Here is a 7,500-nt window from a genome sequence, read left to right on the forward strand (position 1 = left end):
GGGATTTCGGGATCGAATCTGCGGGTGGAATCGGCACCTCGTCCCGCTGTCCGGTTCCCCCCGGTCGACTGCAACGGGTTTCCGAGGCCCGTCGGTCAGGCGCGGTTCGCTCCGCAATCCGCCGGCCGATCGGCACCGGGCGGGGCTCTACGGAAAGAGGGGACCCTCCCGCGTCGAGTGCCGGCGCACCGACCCCGCAGGCTGACCGGGAAGGTGAAGACTCACCCCGCTGAATGCCCGGCCCCGGGTACCCTCCGGCTCCGGGGCCATAACTTCGGGGAGGGAGGTCCGATCCCCGCGCGGTCGACGGCAGGCGGTAGGGCTCGGAGGGGCGCGGCCTGGTCCGCGAGTGCCCCGGCGCCGCCCCTCTGCCCGTCCGAGGGACAGTAGGAAATGGCCATACCGCTTTCCGGCCGATTGCCGCCGGACGTCCGGCCGCATTCGCTCGGTCTGCGCGGCCGGCGGTAGCCGGGGGCGAGGGGCATCGGGCGGTGGCGGAACCAGGCCGGCCCGACCGCTGGGGGCCGCCCGGGCGACGTTTGAATCTGTCGGGTCGGACCGCCGAATCCCGCGGGATTTCGGGATCGAATCTGCGGGTGGAATCGGCACCTCGTCCCGCTGTCCGGTTCCCCCCCGTCGACTGCAACGGGTTTCCGAGGCCCGTCGGTCAGGCGCGGTTCGCTCCGCAATCCGCCGGCCGATCGGCACCGGGCGGGGCTCTACGGAAAGAGGGGACCCTCCGGCGTCGAGTGCCGGCGCACCGACCCCGCAGGCTGACCGGGAAGGTGAAGACTCACCCCGCTGAATGCCCGGCCCCGGGCACCCTCCGGCGCCGGGGCCATAACTTCGGGGAGGGAGGTCCGAGCTCCGCGCGGTCGACGGCAGGTGAAAGGGGCCGGTGCGCCGCGGAAGGCGACAGCAGTCCCGTCAGGCTGCACCTCTGCTCGGGCGAACGGCGTCAGGAAAAGGGGAGAGCACTTCCCCACCGATAGCTCCGGAACGCCCGGACCCATTGGCCCGCGGCACCGGTGGCTGCTAGAGGGCCTCCGGCGCCGTCAGCCGGGGTACGTCCCAGGCCGGCCGGACGGCGGGCAGCCGGAGGCAACGGCCTGGAACGGAGCCAGACTTGAGTCGTTCCGTGCCGTGGGCAAAAAGGCAGGGCTGCGGGTCAGCGCAGTTTGGCAAACCTAGCCGCAAGTGCGGGAAGGGCGGAGGAGCACACGGACGCCGCCTTCCCAAACTGAGCCCAAAGTGCCCAGGCATGCCCCCTTGATCTCGCCTAATCAGTGAGCCCAAAATAATTTCAGAGTGTGGAAACCTTATCCAAAAAGGTCGAAAAGAACGGCCAGAGATCAAGTCCGAAAGGGGAAATCAGTAACAAGCAAGCAGAGTAATCATTAACCAAAAAGCGCAAAATTATGTTAAAAGTGTGAAATCATTAACCAAAAACTCGAAAATAATGTCCAGAGACCAAGTCCGAAAGGGCAAATGGTTAACCAGTAAGCAGAGTAATCATTAACCAAAAATCGCAAAAGTAAGTAAAAAGTATGAAATCATTAACCAAAAATCGCAAAAGTAAGTAAAAAGTGTGAAATCATTAACCAAAAACTCGAAAATAATGTGCAGAGACTAAGTCCGAAAGGGCAAATGGTTAACCAGTAAGCAGAGTCATCATTAACCAAAAATCGCAAAAGTAAGTAAAAAGTGTGAAATCATTAACCAAAAATCGCAAAAGTAAGTAAAAAGTGTGAAATCATTAACCAAAAACTCGAAAATAATCTCCAGAGACTAAGTCCGAAAGGGCAAATGGTTAACCAGTAAGCAGAGTAATCATTAACCAAAAATCGCAAAAGTAAGTAAAAAGTGTGAAATCATTAACCAAAAATCGCAAAAGTAAGTAAAAAGTGTGAAATCATTAACCAAAAACTCGAAAATAATGTCCAGAGACTAAGTCCAAAAGGGCAAATGGTTAACCAGTAAGCAGAGTAATCATTAACCAAAAAGCGCAAAAATATGTTAAAAGTGTGAAATCATTAACCAAAAACTCGAAAATAATGTGCAGAGACTAAGTCCGAAAGGGCAAATGGTTAACCAGTAAGCAGAGTAATCATTAACCAAAAATCGCAAAAGTAAGTAAAAAGTGTGAAATCATTAACCAAAAACTCGAAAATAATCTCCAGAGACTAAGTCCGAAAGGGCAAATGGTTAACCAGTAAGCAGAGTAATCATTAACCAAAAATCGCAAAAGTAAGTAAAAAGTGTGAAATCATTAACCAAAAACTCGAAAATAATGTCCAGAGACCAAGTCCGAAAGGGCAAATGGTTAACCAGTAAGCAGAGTAATCATTAACCAAAAATCGCAAAAGTAAGTAAAAAGTGTGAAATCATTAACCAAAAATCGCAAAAGTAAGTAAAAAGTGTGAAATCATTAACCAAAAACTCGAAAATAATCTCCAGAGACTAAGTCCGAAAGGGCAAATGGTTAACCAGTAAGCAGAGTAATCATTAACCAAAAATCGCAAAAGTAAGTAAAAAGTGTGAAATCATTAACCAAAAATCGCAAAAGTAAGTAAAAAGTGTGAAATCATTAACCAAAAAGTCGAAAATAATCTCCAGAGACTAAGTCCAAAAGGGCAAATGGTTAACCAGTAAGCAGAGTAATCATTAACCAAAAATCGCAAAAGTAAGTAAAAAGTGTGAAATCATTAACCAAAAACTCGAAAATAATCTCCAGAGACTAAGTCCGAAAGGGCAAATGGTTAACCAGTAAGCAGAGTAATCATTAACCAAAAGGCGCAAAAGTAAGTAAAAAGTATGAAATCAGTAACCAAAAAGCGCAAAAATATGTTAAAAGTGTGAAATCATTAACCAAAAAGTCGAAAATAATCTCCAGAGACTAAGTCCGAAAGGGCAAATGGTTAACCAGTAAGCAGAGTAATCATTAACCAAAAATCGCAAAAATATGTTAAAAGTGTGAAATCATTAACCAAAAACTCGAAAATAATGTGCAGAGACTAAGTCCGAAAGGGCAAATGGTTAACCAGTAAGCAGAGTAATCATTAACCAAAAAGGGCAAAAGTAAGTAAAAAGTATGAAATCATTAACCAAAAAGCACAAAATTAAGTTAAAAGTGTGAAATCATTAACCAAAAAGTCGAAAATAATGTCCAGAGACCAAGTCCGAAAGGGCAAATGGTTAACCAGTAAGCAGAGTAATCATGAACCAAAAATCGCAAAAGTAAGTAAAAAGTATGAAATCATTAACCAAAAAGGGCAAAAGTAAGTAAAAAGTATGAAATCATTAACCAAAAATCGCAAAAGTAAGTAAAAAGTATGAAATCATTAACCAAAAATCGCAAAAGTAAGTAAAAAGTATGAAATCATTAACCAAAAAGCACAAAATTAAGTTAAAAGTGTGAAATCATTAACCAAAATGTCGAAAACAATGTCCAGAGACTAAGTCCGAAAGGGCAAATGGTTAACCAGTAAGCAGAGTAATCATTAACCAAAAATCGCAAAAGTAAGTAAAAAGTGTGAAATCATTAACCAAAAACCCGAAAATAATGTCCAGAGACTAAGTCCGAAAGGGCAAATGGTTAACCAGTAAGCAGAGTAATCATTAACCAAAAATCGCAAAAGTAAGTAAAAAGTGTGAAATCATTAACCAAAAACTCGAAAATAATGTCCAGAGACTAAGTCCGAAAGGGCAAATGGTTAACCAGTAAGCAGAGTAATCATTAACCAAAAGGCGCAAAAGTAAGTAAAAAGTATGAAATCAGTAACCAAAAAGCGCAAAAATATGTTAAAAGTGTGAAATCATTAACCAAAAACTCGAAAATAATGTGCAGAGACTAAGTCCGAAAGGGCAAATAATTAACCAGTAAGCAGAGTAATCATTAACCAAAAAGCGCAAAAATATGTTAAAAGTGTGAAATCATTAACCAAAAACTCGAAAATAATGTCCAGAGACTAAGTTCGAAAGGGCAAATGGTTAACCAGTAAGCAGAGTAATCATTAACCAAAAATCGCAAAAGTAAGTAAAAAGTGTGAAATCATTAACCAAAAAGCACAAAATTAAGTTAAAAGTGTGAAATCATTAACCAAAAAGTCGAAAATAATCTCCAGAGACTAAGTCCGAAAGGGCAAATGGTTAACCAGTAAGCAGAGTAATCATTAACCAAAAAGCGCAAAAATATGTTAAAAGTGTGAAATCATTAACCAAAAACTCGAAAATAATGTGCAGAGACTAAGTCCGAAAGGGCAAATAATTAACCAGTAAGCAGAGTAATCATTAACCAAAAAGCGCAAAAATATGTAAAAAGTGTGAAATCAGTAACCAAAAAGCGCAAAAGTAAGTAAAAAGTGTGAAATCATTAACCAAAAACTCGAAAATAATCTCCAGAGACTAAGTCCGAAAGGGCAAATGGTTAACCAGTAAGCAGAGTAATCATTAACCAAAAAGCGCAAAAATATGTTAAAAGTGTGAAATCATTAACCAAAAACTCGAAAATAATGTGCAGAGACTAAGTCCGAAAGGGCAAATAATTAACCAGTAAGCAGAGTAATCATTAACCAAAAAGCGCAAAAATATGTAAAAAGTGTGAAATCAGTAACCAAAAAGCGCAAAAGTAAGTAAAAAGTGTGAAATCATTAACCAAAAACTCGAAAATAATGTCCAGAGACTAAGTCCGAAAGGGCAAATGGTTAACCAGTAAGCAGAGTAATCATTAACCAAAAAGCGCAAAAATATGTTAAAAGTGTGAAATCATTAACCAAAAACTCGAAAATAATGTCCAGAGACTAAGTCCGAAAGGGCAAATGGTTAACCAGTAAGCAGAGTAATCATTAACCAAAAATCGCAAAAGTAAGTAAAAAGTGTGAAATCATTAACCAAAAAGCACAAAATTAAGTTAAAAGTGTGAAATCATTAACCAAAAAGTCGAAAATAATCTCCAGAGACTAAGTCCGAAAGGGCAAATGGTTAACCAGTAAGCAGAGTAATCATTAACCAAAAAGCGCAAAAATATGTTAAAAGTGTGAAATCATTAACCAAAAATCGCAAAAGTAAGTAAAAAGTGTGAAATCATTAACCAAAAAGTCGAAAATAATGTCCAGAGACTAAGTCCGAAAGGGCAAATGGTTAACCAGTAAGCAGAGTAATCATTAACCAAAAAGCGCAAAAATATGTTAAAAGTGTGAAATCATTAACCAAAAACTCGAAAATAATGTCCAGAGACTAAGTCCGAAAGGGCAAATGGTTAACCAGTAAGCAGAGTAATCATTAACCAAAAAGGGCAAAAGTAAGTAAAAAGTATGAAATCATTAACCAAAAAGTCGAAAATAATGCCCAGAGACTAAGTCCGAAAGGGCAAATGGTTAACCAGAAAATCCGTCGAATAATGTCCAGAGACTAAGTCCGAAAGGGCAAATGGTTAACCAGTGGAAGGGCGATCAAGCGGAAAAATTTGCCCCGGTTACCCGGGATGGAGTTCCAGAGGTCCGGCCAGAGTTGTCAAATTCGTCCCGCTGATCGGACGCTTGTCATTCGGGTGGCTGGGGGTTGGCGGGGTATCTGCACAGTAGTAGGAGGTGGCAAGTCGGGACTTGGACGTTTATTCCAAGAGTCCACCCGAGCCTCCAGGTCTGCAGAGACCGACCCTAGCTGCCGCCCAACCGACTTTTAAGCCTTTTTCGGATGGGGATTTTTTCCCATTTTCGTCCATTTTTCGGGTTTTCTGTCGGGCTTAATAGGCGGCAGCCTGACCCCCGGCCGAGGCGGGGGGCGCACTCTCCCTTGCGTAAGGGTCCGGATTTGCCCCGGAAAGTGCCCCCGACGGCCTCCCGACCCGGGTGCCTGCAGGGCGGGGGAAAGGGTAGTCCCAGCCGCAGGAAATCATTAACCAAAAGACTTAGCCGTCGGGGCAGAGGCTAAGACCCGGGCTGGTGAAATCATTAACCAAAAGGAATGCACCCTTTTCCGAAAGTGCAGGCCGAAATAAGGCGAGCCTTGGGCCGGGAAGGCCAAAACCCCCAACTCATGGAAGTGTATGGGGTCGGACTCGGCGACTTTCCCGGGCCCCGAGTTGACCTTTCCCCACGGGGGCGGTCAAGTTGCTCCCGCCAAGAGGGCACGTTGCATTTGCTGCCGCTCTAGTCCCCGGGCTAGTTAATCAGTTGCCGTCGGAAGTCCCGATGCCGAAATGAAAAATGGCCGTTGCGGCGATTTGGCGCCTCATTTTCGGAAGGACTACCGGCAGGCAACCCGCCGAATTGACACTTGCGATTCGGGTGGCTGGGGGTTGGCGGGGTACCCGGAGATTTTCGGGAACTCGATTTTCAGAACTTTTGCTGGCAGCGGTTGCACTTGCAAAGTGGCCGAAGAAGTGCTCCCTCAAGGAAGGACCTTCTTTTGAAATAAAAGACCTTCCGAAGAGTGCCTGGAAGTCATTTATGAGCATTTAAGGGTAAATCTGGCGGACTTTCCATGCTCTGTTGCCGGCTCTGAAATATCGCACAGTTGGGTCTAGGCCGGTAGACTGGCTGTGAAAACAGACAAAGTGTTTTGGCGAGCGAGAGAAAACAAGGCCTTGGAACAGATTGGGGGGTGCGGAGGCACACCACACCCACAGGAAAAGAATTAATGAAAAAAAAACCAAAGTCTATGACATGTCTGTTGGTACAGTGAGAAAAGCAAAGAAGGGAGGCTGCGATGGCAGAGCAAAGCCGACCTTCATACAGATATACATGTCAAAGAAAGAAACTATGCCCGCAAAAGACTTGGTGCGAAATAACAAGGCTCCTTGTGAACGGTTATCTTTGTCTGTCAGGCGCAGATTGTGGCGGCGTCGCCTGGTTTCCTTGGGTTGCACTACATGTATGTCCTAGTCTCAAACGAAAAGTGCGTGCCCAGAATTTTGTCCAAGTTAGGCGACGCACGCCGGCTGGCATCACCTCTCCGTGCGAGCGCCGAAAGCTTTGGTCGACCTGTTTGGCTACGCTGGTCGCGGTTGCTCCTTACAGTGATGGGGACGGAAAACCGATGCGAGTTGACCAGGCGACGTCAACCAAGTTGCATGCTTTCTCCCCCCCCCCCCGCCGCCGCCAACCCCACACTGTGTGAAAGGAAAAAAAAGTGCGTGCCCAGGTCACTCGATCGATACGGCGAGGACTGTCCGACGTTGGAGGGCCCAGGCGGGCTAGCATTTATTTGCTGGTGTTTCAGGCTCAGCGGTTACCTCCCGTTTCTGTCCCTTGTGTCAGACGGACATTCCTCTCGAGAGTTTGGCCACTTGGTCGGCGGCGTGCTAGGTAGATTACTCGTTGTGCGCCGTCTCCTGTGTGCTGATCTCTGTGCTGTTCGTGTGAGGCCGAGACGTCCCACTGGTCGCTACCGCAGTGGTCCGATTGTGAAGCTCCGGAGCGGGGCGTCCCGTTCCGGCCAGCTCGAGCACTCGATTTCTCTAGCACCAGAGCAAGGGCACACGCGCGGTGTGTGTGTGTG

The sequence above is a fragment of the Heterodontus francisci genome, unplaced genomic scaffold (genome assembly GCF_036365525.1).
Source record: "Heterodontus francisci isolate sHetFra1 unplaced genomic scaffold, sHetFra1.hap1 HAP1_SCAFFOLD_542, whole genome shotgun sequence".
In the NCBI taxonomy this organism is placed as follows: domain Eukaryota; kingdom Metazoa; phylum Chordata; class Chondrichthyes; order Heterodontiformes; family Heterodontidae; genus Heterodontus; species Heterodontus francisci.